Source organism: Balaenoptera borealis (assembly GCF_965194805.1).
Source record: "Balaenoptera borealis genome assembly, chromosome: 8".
NCBI classification, from domain to species: Eukaryota; Metazoa; Chordata; class Mammalia; order Artiodactyla; family Balaenopteridae; genus Balaenoptera; species Balaenoptera borealis.
In genome coordinates, this window is record NC_138865.1 from 51,278,651 (window position 1) to 51,303,359 (window position 24,709).

The window sequence follows — 24,709 nt, forward strand, 5'->3', positions numbered from 1 at the left end:
GCAGGCTCAGTAGTTGTGGCTTGTGGGCTCTAGAACACAGGCTCAGTAGTTGTGGCGCACGGGCTCCGCGGCACGTGGGATCTTCCCGGAGCAGGGATCGAACCAGTGTCATCTGCATTGGCAGGTGGATTCCTAACCACTGCGCCCCCAGGGAAGTCCTTTTTCAAAAAAATAATTAATTAATTAATTTTATTTTTGGCTGCGTTGGAGCATTTTTATAAAGTGGGTGGCCATTTTTTATGGCAGTCCCTGGAACTACAAATTGGATCCAAAATGTAGCTTGATATTTTTCACTAATTTATAGCTCTAATAGAAATCAATTAAGAAACAACAATTAGGTTGAAACAAGGACTGTATCAATACATTCAAAAGAATCAATTGATTCTATTTTTCCATAATGTCACACATTTTCTTTTCTCGTATGTGGTCATTATCCTCATATATTCTTTGAAGTACAAGTCCCTGAGCAAGAAATCCACTATTTAAACTTTCATCAAGTTATCAAAACTTCTTAACAATGAGGGATAAAGGGAAAATGAGTCTTACATACAACTTGTCCCTATCCTTACCACTTCCACACTCAGACAGTTTTAAAGACTAAAAGCATTTTAAACTTCTGAAAAAAAAAATCAAAAGAAAAGTTTTTTGCCCCAGTTTCAATTGTTTTGTTCACTTGCGTATTTTCTCTCTTTTATTCTTTACATTTCATCTAATTGTTTTTTCCTTCTCATTCTTACTCTATTCCCTCTACCTCTCCTTCCTCCTAGATGTGCTTCCTTTCATTTTAATAGTAAGTGTCAAACAACATGCCATATATGTTGGGAAGTGCTGAGAAACTAAGTCCACAAAATTTCTGGGTTAGAAACATGCCAACAATTTACAAAATGTTTAAAAAATATATTTTCCTCTTTGAATTTTGTTTTATTATTGCTCATGATGCAAAATGAGAAACATCCAACTCCTCTAAAAAGTATTTTATGAAAAAATAGTCAATTCAACTTTAATGGGCAAAATTTTGTTCCAGTTTGTTCTTGAAAGGTTTTCCCAAAGTTAAGTTCAACACCATAGTCATTTCCTAATTCTGCCCCAGAAGGGTGATAGGTTGTTTGTGTAAAGAGCATGGATCTTTTCCCTTCTCAGCTGACTATCTTTGGCAAATAATCTTGTCTAGATGAATGTTATAGACCTGGCAACATTCTAATGAGCATTAAGTGAGATGACACAAACACAGTTCCAAAAAACCTAGACGTTAAATACATGTTCATATCTCTCACCCTTATGTAGTCAACTTGTCTCTATGAGTGTTACTGATAGTGTTACAATAATTAAGGAGGAAATGAGGGCTATTTATTTATTTATTTACTTATTGTCTGAGTTGTATAACTTTGATTTCATGGTTTCAGATACAAAATTCATTATTTGGATATTGCTTTAAAATTCACAAAATCACTTTACATATCATCTTTCTCATTTTATTTAAATAGAATTATGAAGTTGAGTGGGTAAATATTATGACTTACAAATGGAAGAAGTGGGTCAGAGTGGTTTCATTGTTATAGCTAGTGGCTGACAAGCTGAATGCAAAAGCTAGGTCTTTTTTTTTTTAATTAATTTTTATTGGAGTATAGTTGCTTTACAATGTTGTTTTAGTTTCTGATGTAGAGCAAAATGAATCAGCTATTCGTATACATATATCCCCTCTTTTTTGGACTTCCTTCCCATATAGGTCACCACAGAACATTAAGTAGAGTTCTCTGTGCTATATAGTAGGTTCTGATTAGTTATCTATTTTATACACAGTAGTGTATATATGTCACTCCTAATTTCCCAATTCATCCCACCCAACTCTTCCCCTGATGGTATCCAAATGTACATTCTCTACATCTGTGTCTCTATTTCTGCAAAAGCTAGGTCTCTTGACATCTATTCAAACTGTATTTCTAACATAGAGTGTATAATTAAATTTAAGAACAATGTTTATCATAACATATGGTAGACAGCACTGTTTCATGGTGGCCCACATAACATAATAATTAAGAGCATGGACTCTAGATCCAGATTTTGAGTGTGCAAGCCTCAGCTCTGCCAATTAACTTATGCTTTTGTGCTCCTAGTTTTCTCATTTGCAAAATGGGTATAATATTAGTTACTACTTCATTGGGTTGTTATGAAAATTAAGTGACTTAATGTATGTAAATTGTTTAGCATAGGACTTGGCACATAATAATTGGTATATGTGTTTGCTGTCATCATTATTATCATTGCATAAGCTGGAAAGAATTATAAGAGCAAATCTGATGGTGAATAATAGAAATCCATCAGATACGGGATATAATCAGATATTTCATTTTTATTTACTTCTCAGTGAAAGATGTATATTAACCATATTTTACAATTGAGTAAATTTATGCTCAAAAAAGTAAAAAAAACTCATTCAAGTTCATGCAACTAATACGTGTTTGAAAAGGGTTTAAATGCAAATCTTTCTTCAAAGCCCATGTGCCTTCCACTCTAACACAAAATGTCTCTTAATCTAGTATTTTAGTTTTCACATGAGCAAAGGAGGGTCAAGGGAGAATAACCGATTCCTAGGAATGATGTCTAGTTAGTAACTAGCTTAAACTAGGACCCATAACTCCTAAATCAGAGTTCAGTGCTTACATGAAACCAGGCTATGACCTAAATAACTGTTTTGTTTTGTTTTGTTTTAATTGTCCATGATCTCATGTTACTGTCAGTGCTTTATATGTTAAAAACTTATTGTAGAGAATAAGGAAAGAGAAGCATTTTTTAAAATTAATGAGGCATTTGTTCTCTTTATGTACAAATCCTAACAAAACGACAGGCAGACTGATACATAATTCATAGAAGCTAACAAATTACAGTGCATTTGCAAAAATGACCTGTTCTTTCCTACTTATTTTCTGCATGGTACATTAATGTCAAAAATAACATAGTGGTAAATATAGACAGCGTAGTACAACAAACAATATTGGAATAATGTACTGATATAACCCATGCCAGAAATGCTAGCAGAGCCATTAGAGGGCTCACACAGTTTGAAAATGAAGTTCAAAGGTCAACCAAGCTTTTATTTCAGCAAATATTATTTTATGCTTTATATTCTTTTTACAGCGAGGATTCAATTCTTTATTACTAGAAAGACCAATCAGATATTACAAATTCTATTCTTAAATCCTAGCAAATGGATGTTGTTTAGGCTTTCAAGAATCACATGAACACATTAAGTATACAGACTTATACCACTAAGCTATGCCTCCATAAGAACTGCAAATTACTGTAACCCCAAGTATAACATTCAAAATGGCAGATTTCCAGATCTGACCCTGGAAGAGACTGTTAGCTGACAGGGAAAGGACTGCAGGTGAAAAGAAAAGCTTTCTTTTTTCAAGGTTAAAGGGAACAGTTTCACCTTCATCATTGCTTTTCAGTTCTGGGATGAGAACCCACTAACGGCCTAGATAGATTATGGATACCTCAGACAAAATTACAGGCTCTGAGACACTGGGGAAGAAAACCAAAATAAACACAAATAAAAACAATCAGATAATAAAAAAATTAAATTATAAGATATTTGGAGTCCTTGGAAGCATATATTAATAAAGCTTATAATAAAGAGAAAGCAGGCAAATTTTTTTAATATTATTATTCACATAACATTAGCCTGCATAACATGTGGTTGGAGAAATGCCAACTGATATTTTAAGCTGTAAACTAGGATTCTTCCATATGTATGGCACTTGCATGTATGGATATTCATTTTACTGTTATTCTTCTCCATTAGTGGTGCTTATCTCGTGAATGTGCTTCTTTTTATTTAACATAATATTCCCCACACAGATCAGAACTAAGAGCTTCTTGGCATTAAGAAGACAGAATGGTCACAGATTACATCAGAATTCAAATACTAAAGAGAGCAGACACCATATATGTGTGAATTAAATGCATGGTAATTGTTAGATGTATTATTAAGAATGCTTTAAAATAACAAAGACACAGATTCCAAAATTCAAAACTCTAAGCTTTGTTTGTCCATATTCATGTTCATAAACATGCATTGCCTGGGAGTATATGAATATCTTTTGAGGCAAAATCATACAAATAGAATCAATCAATATTAATTGGTGTTTTTGATAGTCAAGAGAAAGTGCTATGTGACGTGAGTAAATAATGACATAAATTTTCTTCCCTCCTCATGAGGGTATCTACCAGTCCTTCGGGAAGAGATAGCATATGTGTTAAAAATAGGGTCTAGTGAAACCAGGACCAGCAACCAGAAATCCAATTGCTAGATCCTCTAAGGAAAAGAGAATGTTGCTTTGGAAGTTAGCTAGTGTTAATCTGCGGAATGTTTAGTTTAGCAGAGCAATTAGAGGACTCATATAGTTTGAAAATGTTGGGGAGGGTTCTTTGGGTGAGATAGTGTATTAGTTTCATACCTTGCTGTAAAAAATTACCACATATTTAGCAGCTTACAAACAATATACATTAATGTTCTTACAGTTCTGAAGATGAGAAGTCCAAAATGCATTCATTGTATAGGCTAAAAATTGGTGTTGGCAGGGCTAGTTCCTTCTCAAGGCTCTAGGGGAGAATCCACTTCATTGTCTTTTCCAGTTTCTAAAGGCTGCCTGCCTTTCTTATCCCATGGCCCCTTCCTCCAACTTTAAGGCTCATCCACAACAATCTCTGCTCTGGCATCACAACTCCACTCTGACTTTGATCCTCTTGCCTCCCTTTTGTCAGAACCTTTGTGATTATATTGGTTTTACTTGGATAATGTAGGATAATCTTTCTATCCCAAGACCCTTAACTTAATTCCACCTGCAAAGTTCCTTTTGCCATGTGAGGTAATATATTTACAGGTTCCAGGGATTAGAATGTGGACATATTTAGGTGAACATTTCTCTGTCTACCAGAGATGAAAATGCGTGCACAGTGGTATCAAATTAAGTGCCCAAGTCCTATACTATGACAATACTCAGAGGCTCTGGAAGTCATGCTTTTTGAGGGACTGTCATTTTAATAATAAATACTTTTCAGTAACTGATACATGTCTAACAAAGTGCTCTATGCCAGAGATAAGTTGTGCAGATCCACTTCCTGTTTTTAAAGAAACTTCAGTCTAGTGTGGGTTTCTAAAAACTTTTTGACCATGATCCACTGTAGAAAATACATTTTTCTTTACAATGCAGTTCACATTTACTTCATGTGTATATGGGTGTTGGTGAAACAATTTCATAAAACAATTCACAGCCTAGTAGGAATCTAGCATTTTCTCTACTATCCTTTTCATTTAAAGAAAAATGTATTGATCATCACACTTTATTGTGCTTTTATTGACAAAAGATACAGGTAACTAAATGTATAAAGTATCTACTGATTTTATAGGTAAAACACATAGATACATGTATCAGAGTGTAATAAAACATTCAGATGCATTATTGAAGGTGAACCTTAAAACGTGAGTAAACGTTGGCACTCAGAGCCAATGGGTGGAGTAGTCCAAGCAAAGAAGGCAAAACCTAAAAGTATTACCCAAAGTGGCATAGTCAGGAAACTTCAGTCCTAAGAGTTCAAAATGGCTGAAAAATAGGGTATAATTGGAAGCTTGTAAAGAGATGAGGCAAACAAGTAAGTTAGAAAGATGAACTAATCATGGGTCTGTTTGAAGGCTTTCATTCATTCAGGCTGTACCAATTGTGAGGTCCAGTTAGATCTAGATTGGGAATAAATGATGAATGAAAAGACAATGAATTTGCTCTCAATGAATTTAAACTTTATCATACGGGCAGTGGTTATGTCACTAAAAATTTGTATATAGAAAAAAAAACATAATAATTTTTGTGTTTTAAAGAAACCTATAATTGAGAATGGATTTAGTGTGTACAGGTGAAAACTTTTGTCTAGTGAGAAACAGAACTAAGGCTATATTAGTGGCATGGTATCTTAGAGGGGATAGATTTTTAAAATATTAATAAGATAGAATTTATAGGATTTAGAGATTGGATATGAAAGCTTTGGGAAATGAGAAATGGATGATAATTTCTGTATTCTTAATTTTAGTGACTGGGTGTAAGGAATCACCAATCAATGAAGAAGGACACACACATTACAAGCAATTTTAGGATAATGGATACTAAGTCAATAATAAAAAAAATCAAATGGATACATACAGGAAATGGAAGAATATATAGATCTGGGCTGCAGGAGAGCAGTTGGGGCTCAGATTGTGCATTGTTAAACTATAGGTGGCATTTTAACCAATGAAATTAGAATAAATCACCCAGGAAAAGTATGCAGAGAAAGGAGAGAAGAAAGGATAGATTCACAGATAGCAGTATTTAAAGGATGAGCAGAATGGGATATTTCACAGGTAATCTTGTAATGGGAGTGGAACGATAGTAAATAATATAGTTGTGTGATTAAAAAAAAGAAGAGTTTTGGGATTATATGGAGTGGTTGAAAGTGGATACAAGAGGTCATAGAAGATAAGAAGTGAAGAATGTCAACCCAACTTGGTTATCAGGATATCTCTGGTAGCATTAGTTGAAGTGAAGTCTCAGAATGGTGAAGGCGGTGGACAGATTTTAGTGGACTGAGGAATAAAGGAGTAAAGAGTGTGAAGATGGTCACTGCAGCCTACAGTTTTCATAAGCCTGTTCTTGAAGGAAAGGTAAGAGGGAATTGCTTGAAGAGAGCACAGTATAGAAGGTTTTTGTTTTTAAGAGGGGGGCAACTTTGAAATATTTTTTGTTTTAGGAAGAAAAATGTGGGAGTCAGATTAGAAGTTTTTAATGAAGTGGATAAATAGGTACAATGAGAGCAAGAAGGACAGAATGTAAATTGTGGCCAAAATAACCCCTTGCCCTTCCTGTTATAGTGTATGCTATTTGTACAGTAAAAACAAAATATCTTAACTGACTCTTACATTTTAAAAACCTGAGTCCAGTTGATTGTTCACAGTAGAACTCGAGAGCTTTCCACTTTAATTTTTGGTTCTCTTCTCCTTCTCACTTGTAAAACCACCAAGGGCAATTAACATAAACAGGCCTGTGATACTCCTGACTTTGCAAGATAATTGACACAGCAGGAAATGCATTCTGAAGCAGACAGTTCCTAGAAGAGTGGGTGGAATCCTAATGGGAGACTGAGGAAGAGTAAGCAAGTTAATAATTCCAGTCTGTATATAGCTCTCACATCACTAAAGTCTCAAAGTTATTTTTAAAAGGCCAACAACCTGAAGAGAAATTTTTCCCTTTACTTCAGTTTCTTCAGGGACCTGGGCTTTCATTTATTACTGTTGTTTTTGTCTGATAGTGGTGTTTATACAGACTTTCTAAAATAGTCTAAAAGCCAACCTAATTGCTAGCTTTGCATAACTTTCCAAGTTACTATTTAAGCAATAATGACCTTCAGACTGGATATTTTCTTGGCGTTAATGACCAATGGAAAGCTTTGGTGGTCTGAGGTAAAGCTAGGGGCCTTTAATAGAGAACTGCCATTAACGGCCAGAAAATGCCTAACTGGGAGGTCATTAGTGTGATTATAAATCATAGCAGTGTAAATAAAAAGGCAAAGAATTCAAAAGTTACAAGCTGAACATCAAGTTGCCATGGATACTGTATTTTCCTAGATACGGCAACCCAGAATACTAACCAAAGGAAGACAATTCTCAATTCTTATTATTCCATTTAGGGTTATAATTGCTGTTTGAATACAAATATTGGTCCGTAGAATCTGAAACAACTAACATTCCTACTGTATGAAGGTAAGAAGAACCTTTGGACTGAAGGGGACCTAGGGAGATAATTCATTCCAATTTCTACTATTACAATTATGACAAGCTGAACTACATTAACATCTTCTTATGTTTACAGGTATCCAAAGAAGGAAAGTATAGACATCTGAAGTAGGAGTGGATCCAGTTTTTGTGGAGTCTGAGGCTCACAGAATTTGAGTATTACTTTTAAAAGAAAAGAAATCCAAATTACTGATATAAAATAACCATTTTGCCAGTGCCCCAGACACAAGAAGAAATGTGACAGAGGCAAGCATTTTACTGATTGCCATTAAAAAGTCTTACTCTTGCAAAATATACAAAATCATATGACTACATAACATATTGCAAGGGTCCTCCCCAATGTAGAAGATGAAGGGCTTTTTCAATCTAAGGTGATCTCCTGTCAAGAATCCTAGAGGTTTAGACAGAGAAAGAAGCCAATAAATTATCCAATGCAACACCTGCACTGTAGATGAGGAAACTCAAAAACGTTCAAGTGAGGAGGCTTAAGCTAACCAAGTCCTCTAACTCATACTTTTCTGCCTCCAGGTACTTTAAGTCTTACTGGCTTTTATAGGAGGGAGACTAACTGGAACCTAAGTGACATTCTTTGGGAATTTCTGATGAACCAGTGAGGCAGATTAAAGGGAGCAAATGTGCATGAAGCTTCTTGAGGAAATAAAACATCCTGGAAAAAAAAAGAGCTAATTGTTCATTTTAAAAACAGATTGTGTGGTGGAAACCACTAGCTGTTAAACTAAATTTCTTCTCCCCTTCTTTTACAGTAAATGAATTGTGGCTGGAACATCTCCTCCCAAGTAGACCGGCAGGTCTTAGCCCCGTCTTGCAGCCAGGTTTTGCTCTGATTGCTGAGGGTCAATGGTAAATAAAAATATAGAATTTCTCTTTTAATTTCAATGCATTGTGACATGCCAGTGTAACTACTTGGTCTGAAAGAGGAGAATCTGGATACTTCTTATAGTAAATATTTAAAGACTATCTATTTCTTGTTTAAAACTGCTAATAAATAGATATTTTCCTTGGCCATTTCAAAACATATTAGTAAATGATTAAAATCTTAAGAGTATGTAAATAATAAAATGTCTCAGAGAAGATCAATTGTAGAGGCATGAGTGTCCAATAAAAGCCAACCTGTGACACCGCAAATAGTTTATTACATCTTATTAATTTTTTGACAATCTTGGTTTTAATTTTTAGATTATCATATTGGTCCTGTTATAATTTATTAATAAAAGAACTAAATGAGCCAGAAATATTTCCAAATAACATTGTCAAAATCATCTCTCTTTCCAGTCAGGTATAAAAGATACATGCATTTGTATGATCGTTTCACTATTAACCCCAGAATTATTTTATTTATCATATAAATTGGTATTGGTGTATATATATTATATACATTATATATACTGACCACTCTCTCTCTATATATATAGAGAGAGAGAGAAAGAGAGAGAGAGAGAGGGAAATTGATTTTCACTTCTTGATCAAAATTCAATTTGTTTGAACAGCATTTCTTGATTAAATAAATTTTGATATTGACCTTGAGAGAAGAAAGTCGGTAACTGCATAATATGCCTCCAACCATAGCAACCAAATATTCAGACTTCTGTCAGCTGCACATCATCAGACTAGCATGGATGCCCATGAGACTGGCAGTTTTGCAGGGCTTGTCTAAAGGGAAAAGGGTTATACAGACTTATGAAAACTCTCAGGAGAAAATGAGAATTAAAAAGGTAAGACCCGATTCTTAGATGCCTGAGTAGATCTCCTAATGACTAAAGAAACCACTGTGATTTCCAAAAGGAGGATTTCCACAAATGTCAAGTTTCTATGCCCTCCTCTTCTGCAGTCTGCTTCCTGTAGTTTTGAAACTAGAGCATTTCTGAATGTGACTTTTTCTGAAATCAGACTTTTGGAGAAATTATTACCATGTGCCTTCTCAGTTTTACATTCCAATCTAATTTATTACCTATTCCACTAACTCTTTTCAGAGAGGAGGTAACAACCACTGAACTCGGATCAAAAAGAATACTTTTCACCCACAAGTTCATCAGAATTAAAAGTCAAGACTTGTACAAAATAGTTCCTTTGAACATGATGTTCTTTACTTATTCGGGATTAGCGTAAAAACTAGAACTGTCTCCTGGTGATATGAGGTAGTTACTTTTGATCGCTGTTGCTTAAATTGCAATGACATTTTCTGAAGTTCTAACTCCAAGGACACTAACCTGCGACTGCTGGGTTCTGTCTGAGAAAGCACAATACAGGACATCAATAGAAGTAAACATACGGGGACCAGTTAATGCAGAGGGTAACACAGCCCCCTTGACACCCTAAGGATATGGGTTTAGAACCAGTTGAGCTCATGACTTCAAGAAGGCTAAGGTCAGTCCCTGTCTGTTTTCTCCCCATTGAAAACCATGCCATCATTCAGCATAACTGACAAGTTACTTCTGCAAGGGGACTGTGCAATAAAATAGAATTTTCTCTGCATTTTTAAAAAAAACAATATCAAAACACCCAAGCAATTCTGATAGTTTTGGGTGCTGACTGTATTATAAAGTCTCTGAATTATATTTCAAGCTTGACTTGGCTTCTTACACTTTTCTACAGCACTCAAAACAATTAAAAATATTTGGCATGTCTCTGGTATTGCATCTGGTGATTTGTGAACACTCTCAGACACTTGAACACTGTCTTTTGGGACCCTAAAACATGATGATGATACCAAATTTTCTTTTGGTTTGTGGGAACATTTACTGGAACTTGATAAGAGATATGTGTATAATATTTGTATGGCACTAAAAGAAAACTGAGATATTGAAAATAATAATATATCTCCAAAACAGTAGATCATAATATAAAATATATATTCAGACTGGAAAAATCTAGATGCTTAATTTTGGAATACAATGCTCAACCAAGCCAGCTTTCCACAGCGGTATTTGTGAAAATTATATTTTTTTCTAAATATAATCTCTACATTAGTCTTTTGGGGGAGGGTACCCTATACCTGTGTACATAAGATTCAGTGCTTAAATAATATGTTTTGGGTGGATTTTCTTTAATGACAATATTTTATTGATAATATTTCATCATTTGACTCATATCCTTATGAAAATTTTTATCATTACTTTCACTAATACTTTCTTTAAAAGCCTCCCCCTACCACCTACCATTTATTTCTTCATGTTCATTTCAACTTGTCCTTATGCTCAAATAGTAAAATACATAGTATGCTCTTAATAAATAACAGCCATAAACAGGGCTTCTTGTGGTTTTAGAAACATGACATCTTATCTCAAGGGCTTCTTTTATTCTGTTTTCATTTCATTTTCATAGAATGGCTTCCTATCTCTTCATATCTCAAAATCCTTAGCAAAATACATTTTCAAGTACAAATGTATTTATATTACTGTCTTCCTCCCTCATTTCTTATGCAACTTGAAAAAAAAGTAAGGATAAGTATGTCACCTTTTATATAATATATTCCCACATTCTGCCATAATTTCTGATATTTAATAGACATTCACTAAATGTTTATGGAAAAAATAACGAGATAGATTAATGAATCGGCATGGGAAGTTTATAAGAAGACAACTCATGAGTATATTTTGATCTTTGTGTAAAATACTGGGCAGGAATGAAATATTTCTTAACATTTTTTCCCCCAAATTCTATCTAAGGGGATATTTGAGGCCATGAAGTAAATTTACTGGGTAGAGTTGCATGTAGAGATATACAAAGTCATTAAAGTTTTTGTAAATGGAAATGGATCCTATACATCAAAAAAATTCAAGTACTATTTGATGGGATTATCACTTACACAAGATACTGGTAGCTGACATGAGCCTGTAGTTTATTTTCCAAGGACAAGGTGCTAATTAATATTTTTTAGTGATGATGAAATGCAAATATTTGAACAGAAATATTTTCTTGGTATTTTCATATAGACATTGATCAAGTGCTTTGGAGAAAATTTTTCTCTTCAATATGAAAAATTCAATGCTTTTGTAGCCAATGTAATCTGGTATATCATTGTGGAAAGCTAAATAATGTCCCCCACCAAAACCCACATCCTAATGCCTGAAATCTGTGAATATGTTACCTTATATGGCAAAAGGGACTTTGTGGATGTGATTAAAAATCTTGAGATGGGAAGATTATACTGGATTATCCAGGTGGGCTCAATGTAATCATAGAGGGCCCTACAAGAGGTAGGCAGGAGATCAGAGAGACAGAAGGTAACATGACATAGAAGCAGAGAGAGATTTGAAAATGCTATGCTGCTAGCTTTGAAGATGAAGAAGGCGCCATGAGCCAAGGAAGCTGGTGATCTCTAGAAGCTAGAAAAGGCGAGGAACCTAGGCAAGCTGACACCTTGATTTTAATCCAGTGAAACTGATTTAAGATGTTTGACCTCAGAAATGGTAAGATAATAAATGTGCACTGTTTTAATCCACTTAGCTTGTGGTACTTTGAGAAACAGTGGCAATAGAGAACTAATTAATACAATCATCATGAGAATTTTAACATACTCTTGGTAAGCATTTTACATTGAATATGTTCCTGTATATGTTTGTATATCATTCTTTCATTTTCTAGCAGTAAACTTTGTTCAGTGTTACATACAGTTTTATGAATAGGCTAGAAGTATTTATTCATCCATTCCACAGGTGAAGTATACCTGGGTTGTTGTCAGGGTTCAGTTATTCCAGCAATAGTTCTGTGAATCATCTTATATGTTGATCAAGATGCACATGTGCAAGGCTGTCCATCTTTGCCAGAACTATACTGTCATAATTTCTCTGAAGTTTAAAAAAAAAAAAAAAAAAAAAAAAAAAATATATATATATATATATATATATATAGAGAGAGAGAGAGAGAGAGAGAGAGAGAGAGAGAGGTATGAGGAATTGGCTCTCGAGATTATGGAGGCTGAGAAACCCCATATTCCGCCATCTGCAAACTGGAGATTTCCGGAAAGCCAGTAGTGTAATTTAGTCCAGAAAACCAAGGAAGTCAATGTCTGCATTGGTATAAATCCTAGTCCAAGAGCAGGAGAAGATGAGATGAACTGTCTCAGCTCAAGCAGTAAAGCAAGCAAAAAAGCGATGAATTTCTCCGCCTTTGGTTCTGTTCGGGCCCTCAAGGGATTAGATGATGCCTACCCACATTGGGGAGAGCAATCTATTTTGGTGAGTCCACTAATTGGAATGCTAATCTCATCTGAAAACACTCTTACAGATACACCCAGAAATAAGGTTTAACCTGGGCACCCCATGGCCACTCAAGCTGACACATAAAATTAACTATCACTAAGTGTTTCAATGCATCTATATTGAAATGGAATGAAATGACGCCTTTATAACATTGACTATTTGGATCCTCTTTACTGTACCTAATAAGCTTTTATAATTTTCCATACAGAACTTGTATATCTTTTGTTAGATTTATTCTTAGGTCTTTTTATTTTTGACATAAACAGTATACATATTTTTTCTAACTTTGCTCCTAGCATATAGAAATATACTTGAGTTTGAAACCAGCAAACTAGATAAACTTTCTTATAAATTCTAATAATTTATTAGCAGTTTATTTAGGAGTTTCTATATATACAAGAATATAATCTGTCTTTTTCCCTCTTATTTCTTATTCTTGCCTTAATAAGGTGGCTAAGAATGGACATGGTGAAAACAAGAAACTTTATCTTGTTCCCGATCTCAAAGGGAAAGCTTGGAACACTTCAACTTACATATGATGGTACTGAAATAGCTTTTGTTTTATTGTGGAATAATTTGAACGTAGAACAAACAGGTTTTTATGACAGATCTGATATGGCAGTGGGTAAAAAAATCTAATAAAACATGACTCTTTAGCTTGGTGTAATGTAGTTACTAGCCTAGGAAGACTGGAGGAAGGTATAAAGTCAAGAGCTCAGTTTAGGGCAAGCTAAGTTTAAGACGTATATTAGGGGCTTCCCTGTTGGCGCAGTGGTTGAGAGTCTGCCTGCCAATGCAGGGGACACGGGTTTGAGCCCTGGTCTGGGAAGATCCCACATGCCGCGGAGCAACTGGGCCCGTGAGCCACAATTACTGAGCCTGCGCGTCTGGAGCCTGTGCTCCGCAACAAGAGAGGCCGCGATAGTGAGAGGCCCGCGCACCGCGATGAAGAGTGGCCCCCACTCACCGCAACTAGAGAAAGCCCTCGCACAGAAACGAAGACCCAACACAGCCGTAAATTAAAAAAAAAAAAAAAAAAGACATATATTAGAAAGGCAAGTGGACATGTAATCAGTTAAATATATAAGCCTTGGTTATAGAGGAAAAGAACAAGTAAGAAAGAGAAAGAGGTGAATCATTAATTTTTTAAAGGCTATTAAAGCCATAAGATAGCTAGAAATACCAAGACATAAAGAGTAGATCAAGAAAAGATTTAAAGAAATTTGGTCTGAAGCACTCCACCATTAATAGTCTGAGGTGAGGAAGAGAAGCAAAAAAATCTGTAAGGAGTGGTTAGAGAGGTGGCAGGAAAACCAAAAGAATGAGCAAAGTATCCCTGAAACCAAAAGTAGAAAATACTACAGTAAGAAGGAAATTTGCTTAAACTCCAATCATTAATATACAAATAATGCTTCAATAAACATCCTTACATCTATATCATAGCTCATCCATAATAGCTTTTTTGGTAGACAAAAATCTTATAAATAAAATTTTGAGGAAAAAGCTACATTGATTTAAAACATTGATGGGTATTATTATACAACTGCTATCAAAAAAAAGGTATCATACAAATATACATTTCTATCCCTGGTATAAGAGAATACACATAGGGAAATACACACCTTGCCTCAGATGCTTTTCAATAAAAGAGAAACTTTGGGAGGTAATCAAAGACAGAAGCTGAAGTGGTTTGCCCATTTACTATCCCTGCTTAGGTTAGCTATCTCTGCTTTCAAATGAGCCAAAGAACTGCACCATTAAACAGTCAACTCCAAAATTCAACTTATGACCAGGCACATAGTTGGCTTTCAATAAGACTTTTAATAGTAAGCAAAAGAATCATTTTGGAAGCCAGCAGGGAGAGGGTTATTATGATTATCTAAGAGATCAGACATGGTCAAGAGAGCTTCAGATAAATCACATCCACTTCCAAAGCTATATGTTTCTACTCTTCAGACATCTAATTATCACTCTCACTATTTTTATTTTATCCACATATGACCTATACTCCTAGCAGTTTAATATGTTTAAAGTCAATTCAGTTTCTCTTTTGCTTATATCTGTGTTAGAAGGAAAATGTATATCACTATTGTGAATAGAGAGAAAGTATCACTTGCCATTAAAGGTAACTGCAAGAATAAATATAATCAATACAAGCAGTGTTATTAAGTTTCAGGTTGATGGTATTGCCGGCCAAAGGCTTTGAACCTATGGCCCATAAAAAGGAAATTACCAGAGGTATATTTGTTTCTACATGGTATACTTATAAAATTGTAAAGGCGTGGACTGAAAAGTTAAAGTCTGAGTTTTAACTCACCATAGATTGCACGATTTATTCAGAGCAGTATCCTAGTCCATTAACCAAAGAAAAATAAGTCTCAACTCTTATTTTTCCATTAGAATTGTAATTGCTGCTGGATATGAATGTTAGTCCACAGAACTTGAAGCAAGCTTATCAGTGTCTATCTCATGAAACTATAATAACAAAAGTTTTGGTCTAAAATGAGCCCTGGGAGTCAGATATTTTAAACCTCTTCCTATTTTTCTAGGAAAGGTTATACTTACACCATGTTATTGTCAAATGCCTCCAGAGAAGGACTTTAAAAATTCATTTTTATATAAATAATTTCAGAATAATTTTATAGCTGAGAAGGGAGTCCAGAAATCATCCAGTGCTTCACTTTTCAGGTGAAGAAAGCAAATATGTAGATATGCTGGTGGATGCCCGAGAGTGGAAGAGGGACACACAGTGTGCTCAGACTGCAAGTCTATTCAGAGCTAGCATTTCCTGGACATAGAACTCTACCTTAAACATCCTTTTTGTGTATTTTTTCATTTATCTCAAAGTCTGAAAAAAATCTACTTTGATTTAATTGCTTTAAAAGGGAATAGGCAGATGATTATATACTTGTATTAATTATGGAGATATTCACCCTAGTAAGGAAATTTAAAAGATAAGGACTATAGCCATGGGAGAACACAGAGAACAGATGGAGTGACATAGAGCCTAGGAAGAACTTCATGAAGATGCAGATGCTTTCCATTATGATTTTACACACCGAGATGTTTCCTGTCACACCAAATATACTGGCTTATTTCTTCACAAACAGATTTTGTGTGTGTGTTTGTATGTGTTAACAGCATAGACAGGCTATGAAGAAAAAGACAACATTCTTTATAATATGAATTATTCATTATTTTATATAATAAATATGTATAGAGTGCTTATTATGTTCTAAGCATTCTTTTTAAGTGCTGGGTAGACTGCATTCCATTGATCAAATCAGAAAGATCAATAGTAAGTCAAGGTTGTCTATTAATTTCACCTTTGGTGAGTCAAGAAAGAATTGTAAAAACCACTATAATAATTTATAAAGTCAGTAAATGAACTGGTGCAGGCTTGGTTTGCCAATGATGCTTAGAGGACAAGGAACTCAACGGGCACAGTAGAGTATGAAAGAACTTTGGTTAAAGTCTCGTAACAGTCATATCTCACATACTACATTTTTTTGTTTGTTTTACCTTAACCTTATGCCAGTTGAGAAACAGCTTTTACTGGGATGGAGTTGCATCAGCTGTTATGACTTCTGCCTCTAGCAGGTCCCATAAATCTTTCAAATTTCACACCTAGTAAATGCAGCTAAAACCAAGTAAACAAAACAATGCCCATGAGAATTGTTTGTTTTGTAACTTGAAGCATAAAATGTCTCTTTTGAAGCCTGACCTATTTTTACAAGGGTAAGAATATGTAGCCTTCACTTTTAATATTGCAAACAAATCTCCACATTCCCCTGCTGGAGAGAATCAGCATTTTAACATTGATGAAGCTTTGTGCTGAGATGCAATCTCCATCTGATAACTGCTCTGTCTGATACTAGTTGTCTTTTATTTATAGTTGCACTATCTAATCAAAGTAGTTTTGCTTCAGAACACAAACGTAATAAAAATAAAACAATCCCCAATTTTTTTCTTATATCTCCATTGCTTTTCAGTTTTCAATTAAAAGTTTATTTGTAGACAATTCTTAAAGTTTTTAGTAAACTCATTCCTGATGAAAATAGCAAAGAACCTCTCAACTGAAGTTATAAGTAGTATAGAAAACAGACATGATACAAAATATAATTCAAATTACTAAAAACATTATGAATTGACAACTTCTATATAGATTAGAGTCACACATGAACACCCAATTATTGTGTGTGTGTGTGTGTATGTGTGTTTTCATTGCAAACTGCCTAATGTCAGAAACCAAAAGAAAGCTAAGAAACACTAACTCCACACTCTGGTTGAGGTTTATTCTATCAGTGAAAAGAATTTGTTATTATTCTTATTTATTTATTTATTTTTGGTGGCACTCAATCAGTTAATGGTTGCTTCAGGGAGGATACTGTGATTTCTGTCTTCATGTATATACAATGTATTAATACATCAACTGCATGAGCATAATGAATATATATATACAGTTATAGAAAAATATTAATGATGGTTTTCACTGCGTGCTACATTATGAAGGCTTTTTCTTTACATTGTTTATTTGCCAATTTTAAACAATGGAAAAGTTTGACTTATAATCCATATTAAAATATTATATTTCACATTTTTATTGTCTCTTATGATGGAGCATAATTTAACTCATAAAAATGAGCAATTTGTTTCAAAAAAGGAAAGACTAAAGATCCAATGTAACAAGCATTTATAGACTGCCTCAATACTGCTCAAATATGGGAGACTTTGTAAAGTGGGAGAATCATAATCCCAGCTGATGTTTCATTATTTTTTCAAGTCCAAGGGTAGCCCATATTACATTGTCATTGCACATGGGTTTGAAGCTTTGCATTTTTAAAATAATTTTGATCACTCTTTCCTTCCAGAAAACACATTTTCTTCCCTTGACATTTCTGTTACCTTATATTTTCCATTTTTCACAATTGTGCTGCAGTTCTGTTCATTAAGTGTGGGAGTTTCTTTGTTACTTTTTATTTTTTAACATATTTATTGGAGTATAATTGCTTTACAATGGTGTGTTGGTTTCTGCTGCATAACAAACTGAATCAGCTATACATATACATATATCCCCATATCCCCTCCCTCTTGTGTCTCCCTCCCACCCTCCCTATCCCACCCCTCTAGGTGGTCACAAAGCACAGAGCTGATCTCCCTGTGCTATGCGGCTGCTTCCCAGTAGCTATCTATTTTACATTTGGTAGTATATTTAAGTACATCCACTTTCTCACTTCATCTCAGCTTACCCTTCCCCCACCCTGTGTCCTCAAGTCCATTCTCTACGTCTGCATCTTTATTCCTGTCTTGCCCCTAGGTTCTTCAGAACCATTTTTTTTTTTAGATGGCATATATATGTGTTAGCATATGGTATTTGTTTTTCTCTTTCTGACTTACTTCACTCTGTATGACAGACTCTAGGTCCATCCACCTCACTACAAATAACTCAATTTCGTTTCTTTTTATGGCTGAGTAATATTCCATTGCACATATGTGTGACATCTTCTTTATCCATTCATCTGTCGATGGACACTTAGGTTGCTTCCATGTCCTGGCTATTGTAAATAGAGCTGCAATGAACATTGTGGTACATGACTCTTTTTGAATTATGGTTTTCTCAGGGTATATGCCCAGTAGTGGGATTGCTGGGTCATAAGGTAGTTCTATTTTCAGTTTTTTGAGGAACCTCCATACTGTTCTCCATAGTGGCTGTATCAATCTACATTCCCACCAACAGTGCAAGAGGGTTCCCTTTTCTCCACACCCTCTCCAGCATTTATTGTTTGTAGATTTTGTGATGATAGCTATTCTGACTGGTGTGAGGTGATACCTCATTATAGTTTTGATTTGCATTTCTCTAATGATTAGTGATGTTGAGCATTCTTTCATGTGTTTGTGGGCAATCTGTACATCTTATTTGGAGAAATGTCTATTTAGGTCTTCTGCACATTTTTGGATTGGGTTGTTTGTTTTTTTGATATTGAGCTGTATGAGCTGCTTGTAAATTATGGAGATTAATCCTTTGTCAGTTGATTCATTTGCAAATATTTTCTCCCATTCTGAGGGTTGTCTTTTGGTCTTGTTTATGGTCTCCTTTGCTGTGCAAAAGCTTTTAAGTTTCATTAGGTCCCATTTGTTTATTTTTGTTTTTATTTCCATTTCTCTAGGAGGTGGGTCAAAAAGGATCTTGCTGTGATTTTTCATAGAGTGTTCTGCCTATGTTTTCCTCTAAGAGTTTGATAGTGTCTAGCCTTACATTTAGGTCTTTAATCCATTTTGAGTTATTTTTGTGTATGGTGCTAGGGAGTGTTCTAATTTCCTTCTTTTACATGTAGCTGTCCAGTTTTCCCAGCACCACTTATTGAAGAGGCTGTCTTTTCTCCATTGTATATTCTTGCCTCCTTTATCAAAAATAAGGTGACCATATGTGCATGGGTTTATCTCTGGGCTTTCTTATCCTGTTCCATTGATCTATATTTCTGTTTTTGTGCCAGTACCATACTCTCTTGATTACTGTAGCTTTGTAGTATAGTCACAGTCCATGAGCCTGATTCCTCCAGCTCCATTTTTCTTTCTCAGGATTGCTTTGTCTATTCGGGGTCTTTTGTGTTTCCATACAAATTGTGAAATTTTTTGTTCTAGTTCTATGAAAAAGGCCACTGGAAGTTTGATAGGGATTGCACTGAATCTGTAGTTTGTTTTGGGCAGTATAGTCATTTTCACAATGTTGATTCTTAGAAATGAAGGAAACAATAGCAAAGATCAGTAAAACTAAAAGCTGGTTCTTTGAGAAGATAAACAAAATTGATAACCCATTAGCCAGACTCAACAAGAAAAAAAGGGAGAAGACTCAAATCAACAGAATTAGAGATGAAAAAGGAGAGGTAACAACTGACACTGCAGAAATACAAAGGATCATTAGAGATTACTACAAGCAACTCTATGCCAATAAAATGGACAACCTAGAAGAAATGGACAAATTCTTAAAAAAGCACAACCTTCCAAGACTGAACCAGGAAGAAACAGAAAGTATAAACAGACCAATCACAAACACTGAAATTGAGACTGTGATTAAAAATCTTCCAACAAACAAAAGCCCAGGACCAGATGGCTTCACAGGTGAATTCTATCAAACATTTAGAGAAGAGCTAACACCTATCCTTCTCAAACTCTTCCAAAATATAGCAGAGGGAGGAACACTCCCAAACTCATTCTACGAGGCCACCATCACCCTGATACCTTCCGTTTTGTTACTAAGTTCATTTGTACCCTTTCTTTAGATTCCATATATAAGAGATATCATATGCTATTTGTCTTTTTCTGTCTGACTTCCTTGACTCAGTATGACAATTTCTAGGTCCATCCATGTTGCTGCAAATGGCATTATTTTGTTCTTTTTTATGCCTGAGTAATATTGCATTGTATATATATACCACATATTCTTTATCCATTCCTCTGTTGATGGACATTTAGGTTGCTTTCATGTCTTGGCTATTGTAAATAGTGTTGCAATGAATATTGGAGAGCATGTATCCTCTTGAATTATGGTTTTCTCTGCATATATGCCCATGGGTAGGATTGCTGGAACATATGGTAGCTCTATTTTTAGCTTTTTTAAGGAACCTCCATACTGTCCTCCATAGTGGCTGTACCAATTTACATTCCCACTAACAGTGTAGGAGGGTGCCCTTTTTTCCACACCCTCTCTAGCATTTATTATTTGTAGATTTTTTGATGATGGCCATTCTGAACGGTGTGAGGTGATACCTCATTGTAGTTTTGATTTGCATTTCTCTATACTGATGTTGAGCATCTTTTCATGTGCCTCTTGGCCATCTGTATGTCTCCTTTTGAGAGATGTCTATTTAGATCTTCCACCCATTCCATTTTTTGATTGGGTTCTTTGTTTTTTTGATATTGAGCTGTGTGAGCTGTTTGTATATTTTGGAGATTAATCCCGTGTCGGTCTCTTTGTTTGCAAATATTTTCTCCCATTCAGAGGGTTGTCTTTTGGTGTTGTTTATGGTTTCCTTTGCTATGCAAAAGCTTCTAAGTTTAATTAGATACCATTTGTTTATTTTTGTTTTTATTTTCATTACTCTAGGAGGTAGATCAAAAAAGATCTTGCTGAGATTTATGTCAGTGTGTTCTGCCTATGTTTTCCTCTAAGAGTGTTATAATATCCAGTCTCACATTTAGGTCTTTAATCCATTTTGAGTTTATTTTTGTGTAAGGTGCTAGAGAATGTCCTAATTTCATTCTTTTACATGTAGCTGTCCAGTTTCCCCAGCACCATTTAATGAAGACACTGTCTTTCCTCTATTGTATACTCTTGTCGCCTTTGCTGTAGATTAATTGGCCATAGGTGAGTGGGTTTATTTCTGTACTTTCTATCCTGTTCCATTTATCTATATTTCTGTTTTTGTGCCAGTACCATACTGTTTTGATGACTGTAGCTTTGTAGTATAGTCTGAAGTCAGGGAGCCTGATTCCTCCAGCTCCGTTTTTCTTTCTCAAAATTGCTTTGGCTATTTGGAGTCTTTTGTGTTTCCATACAAATTGTACAATATTTTGTTCTACTTCTGTGAAAAATGCCATTGGTAATTTGATAGGAACTGCATTGAATCTGTAGATTGCTTTGGGTAGTATAGTCATTTTCACAATGTTGATTCTTCCAATCCAAACACATGGTATATCTTTCCATCTGTTTGTATCATCTTTGATTTCTTTCATCAGTGTCTTATAGTTTTCTGCTTACAGGTCTTTTGCCTCCTTAGGTAGGTTTATTCCTAGGTATTTTATTCTTTTTGATGTGATGCTAAATGGGATTGTTTCTTTAATTTCTCTTTCTGAACTTTCATTATTAGTGTATAGAAATGCAACAGATTTCTGTGTATTAATTTTGTATCCTGCAACTTTACCTAATTCATTGATTAGCTCTAGTAGTTTTCTGGTAACATCTTTAGGATTTTCTATGTATAGTATCATGTCATCTGCAAACAATGGAAGTTTTAGTTCTTCATTTTCAATTCGGATTCCTTTTATTTCTTTTTCTTCTTTGCTTGCCGTGGCTAGGACTTCCAAAACTATGTTGAATAAAAGTGGCCAGAGTGAATAAAAGACGACATACGGATGGCCAAGATGCACATGAAAAGATGCTCAACATTGCTAACTATTAGAGAAATTCAAGTCAAAACTACAAGGAGATATCACCTCACACCAGTCAGAATGATCATCATCGAAAAATGTGTAAACAATAAATGCTGGAGAGGGTGTGGAGAAAAGGGAACCCTCATAAACTGTTGATGGAAATGTAAATTGGTACAGCTATTATGAGAACAGTATGGAGGTTCCTTATAAAACTAAAAATAGAGCTACCATATGATAGAGCAATCCCACTCTTGGGCACATATCTGGAGAAAAACATGATTTGAAAGGATACTTGCACTGCACTGGTCATTGCATCACTGCTTACAATAGTCAAGACATGGAAGCAACCTAAATGTTCATCGACAGAGGAATGGATAAAGAAGATGTGGTACATATATACAATGGAATATTAATCAGCCATTAAAAAGAATGAAATAATGCCATTTGCAGCCATGTGGAGGGACCTGGAGATTATCATATTAAGTGAAGTAAGTCAGACAGAGAAGACAAATATCACATGATATCACTTATATGCAGAATCTTAAAAAAATGATACAAATGAACTTATTTACAAAACAGAAACAGACTCACAGACTTAGAGAACGAAATTATGGTTATCAGGGGGGAAGTGGGGGGGGTAGATTGGGAGTTTGGCATTAACATGTACACACTGCTATATTTAAAATAAAATGACTTTCCATGACAAAAATAAAACATCTGTGACTCAATAAAAAAAATAATAAAATCTGTATCTTCTTCTGCAACTCTGCTAAACCTCCATTCACCTAATTGCTCAATATATAGTCTCATTAATTATCCTTAGCTCCTTCCAAATTTTGCTCACTCAGCAACCCCCTGATACCTTTAATCCTACTTCCTAAAGAATCCCCAATCCATCCACTGTTTTCCATCCTCATTGCCATGCCCCAAGTCCCTACTTCAGTAATTTATTTCCTAGACTGCACAAATAGACTCTAACTGATATCTTCATATCTATTCATCTACTTGTGACTACTTCCCAATCTTTACATACTGAGTCTCCACAACAGTGCTAAAACTATCTTTTAAAATTGCAAAATAATCTCATAATTTCCGTGATACAAACTAATCAAGGATTTCCCATTGCCTTGGAATAATTTCAGAATCTTTAACATAGATTATAATATTCTGTATGGTACCGATGCTACCTCCTTCCCCAGCCTCATGTCTAACGTCCTATAGGTTGGCTTCTCCACCTCTGCTCTACTGGGTTTTTCTTAGGTTCTTGAACATACCAGACTCTCTCAAGGTCCTAGGCTTTTATACCTGTAGGTCTTTTTTCTCCTGGATAAATACTTATCTATTTAAGTCTTACCTATCTATTTAGCTAGCTCAAACTCATTTGATAAAGTTCAATTCAAGTATTCATCTGCCTATTCAGGCAAAAATTGATGAGCATCTTTATGTATCATGCACAGTCATAGATGCTGGGAAAATAGTGCTGAGCAAAGGAAATATGGTGTCTTTTCTTACCCACAGGCCTAGGTTTTAAGAGCCATATCCATGAAATGTTGTGAATATTTTTCCACAGCAACTACATGCTTAAAATAATTTCATTAATTATATTTTTATTATTTACTTAATACATGTCTTTTCCACTAAATGATGAGTTCCATGGACACAGAGATCAACTGTTTAGTATACATTCAAGGAATAGTTTTTAACTGACACTTACCAATATGCTAAAAGAAAATATCCAGATGATACCCAAACTCTTTGCCATTGTATATAAAGCCACTAAAGTCCTGACCATAAATTTTCACCTGTCTACTAAAACTCCCTGAATTCTAGCCATAAATTACATTTAGTTTCTTAAACCCACCTTGTGTTTCTTATTTCCAACCTTTACACAAACCATATCCTTTATCTTGAATGCCCCTCTCAACTTATTTGCTTGAATTCCTACTTTTTTTTTTCAGCCTCTACTTCATGGGTACATTCATAAAGCAATCCATAAATTGTGAATTTAAGTTGTTTAAGAAGCCATGAATATAGAGATAATTCTAAAGATTTGGCTGGAAGAGAAGAGACTAAGATGAAAGTAGTGATCTCTTGATATTTGCATCATATTCTAGTGCATGGTAGACAACTGTGTGAAGAATGGGAGAAGTTGCTTTGGGTAGATGAAGTAGATGTCAAAGATGGTAGTTGGAAGTGCCAAAGGAGAATGAAAAAAGGGTTCCTGGTTCCTGTCCTTGAAGAATCCACAGTATAGTGGGAGATAGAGAGTGGCTAATATGTAAAATTATGGTCATGTAAAAAATGATATATGTTGGAACTTCCCTGGTGGTCCAGTGGTAAAGAATCTGCCTCCAATGCAGGGGACGTGGGTTTGATCCCTGTCAGGGAACTAAGATCCCAAATGCCTCAGGGCAACTAAGCCCATGCACCACAACTAGAGAAGAGAAAAAAAAATCCACACACCACAACTAGGGAGAAGCCCGCGCACCACAACAGAGCCCGTGTGCCACAA